The following is an 11,051-nucleotide window of genomic DNA, read 5'->3' on the forward strand; positions in this document are numbered from 1 at the left end:
TGAAGTCTAATCCCAATGACTTCTTGTTTTCCTTAGCCGATGCCTTTGCATGCTGGAAGTTGCGCTTGAAGAGATTATCGTCACAACACCAGAGCAATGATGATGGGTCGGCATTTTTAGGCTGAGGTCCACGGACCATACAAGGATAGAAACCATGTGCAATAGCTTCAGCTCTGTTCTTGGGTGGAAGGCCTCGATAGAGAATATCACCCCAAGGACTTTTGATAGCATCTTCTCAGAGTATTCCTGGGTCACGAACTTGTATTTGACCCATTGTTCAGCCCAATATCGTCGAATCCATTGGATTCATGTATTGCGCTGATTATAATCCTCTTCAGGATTTGTCTTGTAAAGGTCCGCGAGGTCATCAGGCAAATATTTTGATGTTCCCCCTCGACGATGTCTGCCGCCCTTCCTTGCTGATTTCTCTGCAGCCATGAACTTCAAACTGAATGGCTTCAATACGTTCAAAGGCTTCAAAGGCTTTCGCTTGCTGGACAAACATGAACTGGCTTCGGGAGAGTTAATGTGTTGCTGTAAGAATTCTGCAAACGAATGCAGACTATGAGAACCAAGGGATTCTCCCACGGACATGTACCTGTGACAGCATTAGAGATGCGAGGGAAGGGGAAGAGGTCATATGCATTCTCAGAAGATTTTGAAGATAAATCAGTTTGAAGACATTAACCTCATGATGCGAAGACATTCACTTATATGTTGAGAGTTGGTTCCAGATTTGTACGAATCCGTGAATAAGTACAAGTGAGGAATCTAACTAGATATGAAGCTTAAGTGAATATACTAGGCAGTATGAGATGTAGACAGAATAGATCTAACATTGTATAGGCAGAAACCAATTTTAGTAAATAGGATGAATCATTGAGGATCAAAAAGGTGGTAAAATAGAGTTGTATTTACAACACGAAGAACTGCTAGATGGGATGAATAGGAGACCGAGCAGTTCAATCCACCGTGCCCTAACTTGGCGACGGAGGACACCTACGGCGGCGGCGGAGAGGACGATGTCCGCGGCCGGCGTGAGGACGGCGTCGGAGAAGTCGCGGCAGCTAAGCGCTTCGTCATCGGTGTCGTCGAGAGTTAGCGGTGGCGCTAGGGTTTTGACGAGGTGGAGATGTGGAAGAAGGTTTTCTTTACCGCGGGGGACATGTATTTATAAGGAAGTGTGCGGCATAGCGCAATTACGCAGGTGCCCCTGGCCGTTCACATCTGAGGGGCACGTGGCAAGCATGCAACATACTCAGAGTTGTCCCACGTTCCCACGCCCGCCAGGTTTGTCGGATGGTTGTTCCGGCTTCTCTGGATTTCAAACAATAAGGATGAACCATTTAAAATAGACTTAATGTTTGTCTATGTGTCTTCTGCTGACAAGGATGCAGAGAAGACATTCGATAGTTTCAATAGAATGCATATGATTTGGACAGATAGAGTTTGAGATAGAAAGCATAGAGAGATTAGGGTCCGATCACATTCACTTAGTTCAAAAGTTTTAACAAGGAAGACATAGCTATAAGTGAATGTTGTAGAGGACAGAACACTAGTATATATATCAGAAAGCAATCAAATCAACATAGTGAAGTAAATCATGAAGATAAGTTGAAATTTGAAGACAAACCAAATGCGAAGACATTGCAAAAATAACGCCATGAGTGAAACACTTCAAACCAAGAAATTTGGTGGTGGCGTTACCCACCGTATAGGAAGTATTAGACCCAGACACGGCGCACAATTATCGTGGCGCTCCGAAGTCAAATTCCACGTTAATGTATTCACACTCAGAATGTAAGTCTTCATTGATTGAAGATATACTTTACTTCGTGTGTTGCACATCTAAGTCATCAACATGCATAAGTGTTAGGATGTGTGCCTGATCACAGGACATTTGAGGATTCCAAGATATTTAGCTCACACCGTAACTTGCAAAACCTTTTCTCATCCAAGGGCTTTGTGAAGATATCTGCCAGTTGCTCTTCAGTGTTGACGCGAATGATGTCAATATCTTTCTTCATGACATGATCTCTGAGAAAGTGATGACGAATTTCAATGTGCTTTGTCTTCGAGTGCTGGACTGGATTGTTCGCAATCTTGATGGCGCTTTCGTTGTCGCAGAAGAGAGGTACTTGTTTCAAATTGATGCCATAGTCCTTGAGAGTTTGCTTCATCCATAGAAGCTGAGCGTAGCAAGATCCAGCAACAATGTATTCAGATTCAGCAGTTGAGAGTGATACACAGTTTTGCTTCTTTGAAGACCAACAGACAAGTGATCGTCCCAGAAAGTGACATGTGCATGATGTAGACTTGTGATCCACCTTGTCTCCAGCATAATCAGCATCCGAGAATCCAACCAAATCAAATATTGAGCCCTTAGGATACCATAATCCGAGTGTTGGGGTGTAAGCCAAATATCGAAGAATTCACTTCACAGCTAAGTGATGCGATTCCTTTGGTGCCGCTTGGAATCGAGCACACATGCAAACACTAAGCATAATATCTGGCCTAGATGCACATAGGTAAAGTAAAGAACCAATCATGGAGCGGTATACCTTTTGATCAAACTCTTTACCATTGTCGTCGGGACCCAGATGGTGTTTGGCTGGCATTGGCATCGTGTAACCTTTGCAATCTTGCATTCCAAACTTCTTCAGACAGTCTTTGAGATATTTTTCTTGACATATGAAGATGCCATTCCTTTGCTGACGAATTTGAAGACCAAGGAAGAACTTCAGCTCACCCATCATGGACATCTGATATTGCTCTTGCATCATGTATCCAAACTCATCACTATACTTCTGGTTGGTGCAGCCAAAGATAATGTCATCCACATATATTTGGCACACAAACAGTTCACCATCATATGTCTTCGTGAAGAGTGTGGGATCGAGGGATCCAGGTTTGAAGCCTTTGCTCTTCAGGAAGTCTTTGATCGTATCATACCAAGCGCAAGGAGCTTGTTTGAGGCCATACAGTGCTTTGTTTAGCTTGTACACCATATCAGGATGTTTTGGATCTTCAAAGCCAGGTGGTTGAGCAACGTACACTTCTTCTTCAATCTTGCCGTTGAGGAATGCACTCTTCACATCCATTTGATATAGTAAGATGTTGTGGTGGTTAGCATAGGCTAGCAGTATGCAAATAGCTTCAAGCCTAGCCACAGGAGCAAATGTTTCATTGAAGTCAATTCCTTCAACTTGAGTATATCCTTGAGCCACAAGACGTGCTTTGTTTCGACGACTTGACCATGCTCATCTTGCTTGTTTCGATATATCCATTTTGTGCCAATAATGTTATGCTTGCGAGGATCAAGACGCTTGACTAGTTCCCAAACATTGTTCAGCTTGAACTGTTGAAGTTCTTCTTGCATAGCTTGAACCCATTCAGATTCCATAAAGGCTTCAGCAATTTTCTTAGGTTCTAATATTGACACAATCGAAAAGTTCCCACGGAAATTTGCTAACTGTGTTGCTCTTGAGCGAGTAAGTGGACTAGGTGCATTGATGCTATCAATTATCTTCTCAATTTGTACTTCATTTGCAACACGAGGATGAACTGGACGAAGACCTTGCTCTTGCTGATCATTGTCATCATTGGGAGGATTGTCTTCGGTCTGAGCATTGTCTTCAGATTGATTTGGTGCAGAAATGATAAGTTCCTCTTCAGGCTGTGCTTCAGAAGGCATGATTTCACCAGTTCCCATCAGCTTTATAGATTCGTTTGGCGGAGCTTCATCTAGTGTACTTGGCAGGAGCTCTCTTTGTGAACCATTGATTTCATCAAATCGCACGTCCACAGTTTCAACGATTTTGTAGAGATAGAGGTTGAAGACTCTGTAAGAGTGCGAGTCCTTTCCGTAACCGAGCATGAAGCCTTCATGAGCTTTAGGTGCAAATTTTGACTTGTGATGGGGATCCTTGATCCAGCACCTAGCACCAAATACTCTGAAGAAGCTGACATTTGGCTTCTTGCCAGTAAGGAGCTCATAGGATGTTTTGTTCAGAAGCTTATGGATGTAAACACAATTGATGATGTGACATGCTGTATCAATAGCTTCAGGCCAGAACTTTCTTGGTGTCTTGTACTCGTCGAGCATTATTCGAGCCATCTCAATGAGGGTTCTATTCTTGCGCTCTACGATGCCATTTTGCTGAGGTGTGTATGGAGCAGAAAACTCATGAGTGATTCCCATTGTATCCAGATAAAGATCAAGCCCGGTGTTCTTGAGCTCAGTGTCATTGTCACTTTTGATATGCTTGATCTTGACGCCATAATTGTTCATGGCTCGATTGGCGAAGCGTCTGAAGACATCTTGCACTTCAGTCTTGTAGAGAATTATGTGCACCCATATATATCTTGAGTAGTCATCAACAATGACGAAGCCATAGAGACAAGCTGTTGTTGTGAGGGTAGAGTAGTGAGTAGGGCCAAATAAGTCCATGTGTAACAGCTCGAAGGGTTGAGATGTCGTCATGATTGTCTTTGAGGGGTGCTTTGCCCTAGTCATCTTTCCAGCTTCGCAGGCACCACACAAATGATCCTTCTTGAACTTGACACCCTCGATGCCTATGACATGCTTCTTCTTGACGAGTGTGTGTAAGTTCCTCATGCCAGCATGCCCCAGCCTCCGATGCCAGAGCCAGCATTCTGAAGCTTTTGCAAGAAGACATATGGCAAGCTGTGGACCTGCTGAGAAATCTACCATGTATAGATCATCTTTTTGATACCCTTCAAAGACTAGAGACTTGTCAGATTCCATTAGTACAAGGCAACGATATTTTCCGAATAGCACAATCATGTTCAAGTCACAAAGCATTGAGACAGACATTAAGTTGAACCCAAGGGATTCAACAAGCATCACTTGATCCATGTGTTGATCCTTTGAGATTGCAACTCTACCTAGACCCAATACCTTGCTTTTACCAGTGTCAGCAAATGTGATGTGACTCTTGTCTGATGGACGTAAGGTTGAGTCCATGAGAAGACTTCGATCACCAGTCATATGATTAGTGCATCCGCTGTCCATAATCCATTCTGAGCATGAGGTGTCATACCCTACAGTGCAGTTAGGAGGATAGGCTTCACAAAGTGTGTTGTGAAGCATAAGCATTTGACGCACACAAGGATTATCACAGCTTACATCAAGGTTAGGACTCATAGTGTCACTGGTAAGCGATTCACATGTGAAATACATAGTAAGACCATTTTATCATGCGTCCCTTAATGTGTTTTAGGTCCCCAGCAATAGTATTGGACGCCTTTGATAGCAGGCTGGAGACCTTATTCTGCAAAAGAAAGTTAATTCTTCTTCACCACCCACATCTTCAGGGGTGGCTTAGAAGCAATGAGTCTAAGTGCAGCATCTGAGAACTTCGGCTTTGGAGCCCTAGCAAATAGCCTTGCAGGAGATGAATGATACTCATATGAATAAGCAGAAAAGTTCTTAGTTCTATGAACATAGCGGTTTGAAGACACACGCTCATATTCATAAGTTTGAGTATGATTTCCCTGCAAAACATTGGCGTTAGGGTGACTCAGGTGAGTCATGTATCTGTATGAAGCCTTTGGACCATATGACGCCTTAGGTCTGGGGTTTGTCTTCTTCCCTGGTGGTGTCATGATCACATTCACTGGAAGATTCTCAAGACAGCTTTTGGGAACCCAGATCTTCTTCATAGGTGGTCCATTCCTGCAGTTAGTACCAATATACCTGGCAAACACTTCACCATTCTGATTTTTGAACAGCTTATAGTTTGCATCAAGGGATTCATCAATGATAATAGGATTAGCACAGGTAAAGCCAGATAAGGTGGATGGATCCACTGAAGGTTCCTTTGCAGCAACCCATGTGGTTTTGGGGTACTTCTCAGGCTTCCAGTAGGAACCATCAACATTCATTTTCCTCTCGAACCCAACACCCTCTTTCCTAGGGTTTCGGTTCAGAATCTGCTTTTTGAGGACATCGCAAAGTGTCTGATGTCCTTTCAGACTTTTATACATCCCTGTTTCAAGCAATGTCTTCAACCTAGCATTTTCATCAGCAATAGTAGTGGTATCCTCCGTAGAGGGGTTAGTTTCCACATCAGTAGTTGAAGACAATGCAACAGTAGCAGCAGTGGAACATTTAGCAACAGAGGTAGCGTCATCACGCTCAATGCATTTTAGACAAGGTGGTTCAAATCCATCCTGAGCAGAACTGATCTGTTGAGCGCGAAGTGACACATTTTCCTTTTGAAGATCTTCATGAGCCGCTTTCAATTTCTCAAGCTCTTGCTTCCTTTGAAGATAATCATAGGAGAGCTTTTCATAAGTGGTTGAGAGCGTCTCATGAAGACTTTCAAGTTCTTGGTACTTAGCATGAAGATTTTTTATGTCTTCAACTAAGGACTGTGAACGTGTCATTTCCGCATCCAACAGGTCATCGCTTTTGTCTAATAGTTTTTGAGTATGTTCCATAGACTTTTGTTGTTCAGTTGCAATTTTAGCAAGTTTTTTGTAGCTGGCTTTGGATTCACAATCAGAGTCATCTTCACTTGACGTTTGAAAGTAAGCATCACGTGATTTTACCTTGGCACCACGTGCCATGAAGCAGTAGGTGGGAGCAGGATCGTCCTTGTCATCAGCTTCAGCGTTGGTGTGGAAGTCATTGTCTTCAGTGTTGAAGATGGACTTGGCAACATAGGTTGTGGCTAGAGCCAGACTTGCAACGCCATGGTCGGACTCCTCTTCAGACTCCACCTCCGCCTCCTCAGAAGCAGACTCCTCCTCTGAATCCATTTCCTTGCCAACAAAAGCATGAGCCTTGCCAGATGAGCTCTTCTTATGAGATGAAGACCTTGATGAGGACTTGGAAGAAGACTTTGAAGATTTCTTCTTCTTGTTGTCATCAGAATCATATTCCTTGCTCTTCTTCTTCTTCTTCTCATTGTCCCACTATGGACACTCAGAGATATAGTGTCCAGGTTTCTTGCACTTGTGACATGTTCTCTTCTTGTTGTCATGAGTGGAAGCTTCATCATTTCTTGAGCTAGATCGTGAAGACTTTCTGAAGCCCTTCTTCTTGGTGAACTTCTGCAACTTCTTCACAAGCATAGCAAGTTCCTTTCCAATGTCTTCAGGATCATCAGAACCGCAGTCAGATTCTTCTTCAGATGAGGAAACAACTTTTGCCTTCAAAGCATGAGTTCGGCCATAGTTGGGACCATAGATATCTCTTTTCTCAGAAAGCTGGAACTCATGTGTGTTGAGCCTCTCAAGTATATAAGACGGATCGAGTGTCTTGAAGTCAGGGCGTTCTTGTATCATGAGGGCAAGGGTGTCAAAGGAGCTATCAAGAGATCTCAGTAGTGTCTTGACGATTTCATGCTTGGTAATCTCAGTGGCGCCGAGAGCCTGAAGCTCATTTGTGATGTCGGTGAGGCGATCAAACGTGAGCTGGACATTTTCATTGTCGTTTCTCTTGAAGCGGTTGAAGAGGTTGTGAAGAACATTGATCATTTGGTCTCTCTGAGTTGAGACGCCTTCGTTGACCTTGGATAGCCAGTCCTAGACTAGCTTTGACGTTTCCAGAGCACTCACACGGCCATACTGTCCTTTGGTCAGATGACCACAGATGATGTTCTTTGCAGTAGAGTCCAGTTGAATGAACTTCTTGACATCAGTAGGGGTGACACCTTCACCAGTTTTGGGAACGCCGTTCTTGACGACATACCATAGGTCAACATCAATGGCTTCAAGATGCATGCGCATCTTATTCTTCTAGTTGGGATATTCAGTTCCATCGAACACAGGGCAAGCAACGGAGACTTTGATTATCCCTGCAGTCGACATAGCTAAACTCCAGATGGTTAAATCGAATCACACAGAACAAGGGAGTACCTTGCTCTGATACCAATTGAAAGTGCTAGTTATCGACTAGAGGGGGGGTGAATAGGCGATTTTTATCAAAGTCTTCAAAACGTGGAAGTTTCGAAGACAAACAATAGAAATGACCTAATTGATATGCAGCGGAAGATAAACTACAACAAGCAAACCATAGTCAAGTATGCAATAATTTGAAAGTACAAAGACTAATAGCAGCTTGGTAGTAAGGATCAGGATGGAAGATAGTATGAAGCCAACCAACGATAGTAGTCAAGCAATGAAGTCAAACAGGTACGACAAATAGGTAATGACTTCATGAAGACAAACTCAAAGTAAAGGGAGGGAGAGGATAGAACCAGTCACTTGTTGAAGACACAGGATTTGTTGGACCAGTTCCAGTTGCTGTGACAACTGTACGTCTGGTTAGGGAGGCTGAGATTCAACTCAGAAGACCGCGTCTTCACCTTATTCCCCTTGAGCTAAGGACACACAGTCCTCGCCCAATCACTCTGGTAAGTCTTCAAGGTAGACTTCCGAACCTTCACAGACTTCGTTCACCGGCGATCCACAATGACTCTTGGATGCTCAGAACGCGACGCCTAACCGGCTGGAGGATACACAGTCCTCAAGTGTAATAAGTCTTCAGGTCACTCAGACAGAAAGACTTCAGTGATGCCTAACACTCTTTGGCTCTGGGTGTTTGGGCTTTGTCCTCGCAAGGATTTCTCTCTCTCAAAGGCTTCGAGGTGGGTTGCTCTCAAACGACAAAAGCCGTGAACTAACTCTAAGCAGACACCAATTTATGGTGTAGGGGGTGGGCTATTTATAGCCACAAGGCAACCCGACCTGATATGTCTGAAATGACCCTGGGTCACTAAGGAACTGACAGGTGTTCCAACGGTCAGATTTCAAACACACACGACAACTTTGCTTGGGATACAAGTAAAGCTGACTCATCCAGCTCTGGATAAGATTTGCTCTCATTGTCTTCGCTCGAAGACATAGGATTTGGGTTGAGCATCACTTCAGTCATTCTGACTTTGTTCACTTGGACCCCACTTAATAGTACGGTGGTTCCTATGACTCAACAAAGAAGAAAAGGAAACAACGAAACAACATAGTCTTCGCGCTCTATAGTCTTCACTCAATGTCTTCTCATGTCATAGTCTTCAATATGAATATCTTCACATACCACCATTGTCGTCAATGTCTTCATACATTTTTAGGGGTCATCTCCGGTAGGTAAACCGAATCAATGAGGGACACTACCTGCGTTATCCTGCAATTCTCACAAACGCATTAGTCCCTCAACCAACTCCAAAACCAACTAGGGGTGGCACTAGATGCACTTACAGTTCTTCAGCTGTAAGATGGAGGAAAATAGTTCTGTCAGTGAGCACATACTCAAGATGTCTGGGTTGCACAACCGCTTGACTCAGCTGGGAGTTAATCTCCCGGATGATGCGGTTATTGACAGAATCCTTCAGTCGCTCCCACCGAGCTACAAGAGCTTTGTGATGAACTTCAATATGCAGGGGATGGAAAAGACCATTCCTGAGGTATATTCAATGCTGAAATCAGCAGAGTAGAGATCAAAAAGGAACATCAAGTGTTGATGGTGAATAAAACCACTAAGTTCAAGAAAGGCTAGGGTAAGAAGAACTTCAAGAAGGAGGGTAAGGGAGTTGCCACGCCCGATAAGCCAGTTGCCGGGAAGAAGTCAAACAATGGACCCAAGCCTGAGACTGAGTGCTTTTATTGGAAGGGAAGTGGTCACTGGAAGCGGAACTGCCCCAAGTACTTAGCGGACAAGAAGGCCGGCAAAACCAAAGGTATATGTGATATACATGTAATTGATGTGTACCTTACCAGTGCTCGTAGTAGCTCCTGGGTATTTGATACCGGTGCGGTTGCTCATATTTGTAACTCAAAGCAGGAGCTGCGGAATAAGCGGAGACTGGCGAAGGACGAGGTGACGATGCGCGTCGGGAATGGTTCCAAGGTTGATGTGATCGCCGTCGGCACGCTACCTCTACATTTACCTACGGGATTAGTTTTAAACCTCAATAATTGTTATTTAGTGCCAGCTTTGAGCATGAACATTGTATCAGGATCTCGTTTAATTCGAGATGGCTACTCATTTAAATCCGAGAATAAGGGTTGTTCTATTTATATGAGAGATATGTTTTATGGTCATGCCCCGCTGGTGAATGGTTTATTCTTAATGAATCTCGAGCGTAATGTTACACATATTCATAGTGTTAATACCAAAAGATGTAAATTTGATAATGATAGTCCCACATACTTGTGGCACTGCCGCCTTGGTCACATTGGTGTCAAGCGCATGAAGAAGCTCCATGCTGATGGACTTTTAGAGTCTCTAGATTATGAATCATTTGACACATGCGAACCATGCCTCATGGGCAAAATGACCAAGACTCCGTTCTCCGGAACAATGGAGCGAGCAACCAACTTATTGGAAATCATACATACTGATGTGTGCGGTCCAATGAGCATTGAGGCTCGCGGAGGATATCGTTATGTTCTCACTCTCACTGATGACTTGAGTAGATATGGGTATGTCTACTTGATGAAACACAAGTCTGAGACCTTTGAAAAGTTCAAGGAATTTCAGAATGAGGTAGAGAATCAACGTGACCGAAAGATAAAGTTCTTACGATCAGATCGTGGGGGAGAATATTTAAGTCATGAATTTGGTACGCACTTAAGGAAATGTGGAATCGTTTCACAACTCACGCCGCCTAGAACACCTCAGCGTAATGGTGTGTCCGAACATCATAATCGCACTCTATTGGATATGGTGCGATCTATGATGTCACTTACCGATTTACCGCTATCATTTTGGGGATACGCTCTAGAGACAGCTACATTCAGTTTAAATAGGGCACCGTCTAAATCCGTTGAGACGACACCGTATGAATTATGGTTTGGGAAGAAACCTAAGCTGTCATTTCTAAAAGTTTGGGGATGCGATGCTTATGTCAAGAAACTTCAACCTGAAAAGCTCGAACCCAAGTCGGAAAAATGCGTCTTCATAGGATACCCTAAGGAAACCATTGGGTATAGCTTCTACTTAAGATCCGGGGGCAAGATCTTTGTCGCCAAGAACGGGTCCTTTCTGGAGAAAGAGTTTCTCTCGAGAGAAGTAAGTGGGAGGA

Source organism: Triticum dicoccoides, chromosome 4B, assembly GCF_002162155.2.
Source record: "Triticum dicoccoides isolate Atlit2015 ecotype Zavitan chromosome 4B, WEW_v2.0, whole genome shotgun sequence".
Lineage (NCBI taxonomy): Eukaryota > Viridiplantae > Streptophyta > Magnoliopsida > Poales > Poaceae > Triticum > Triticum dicoccoides.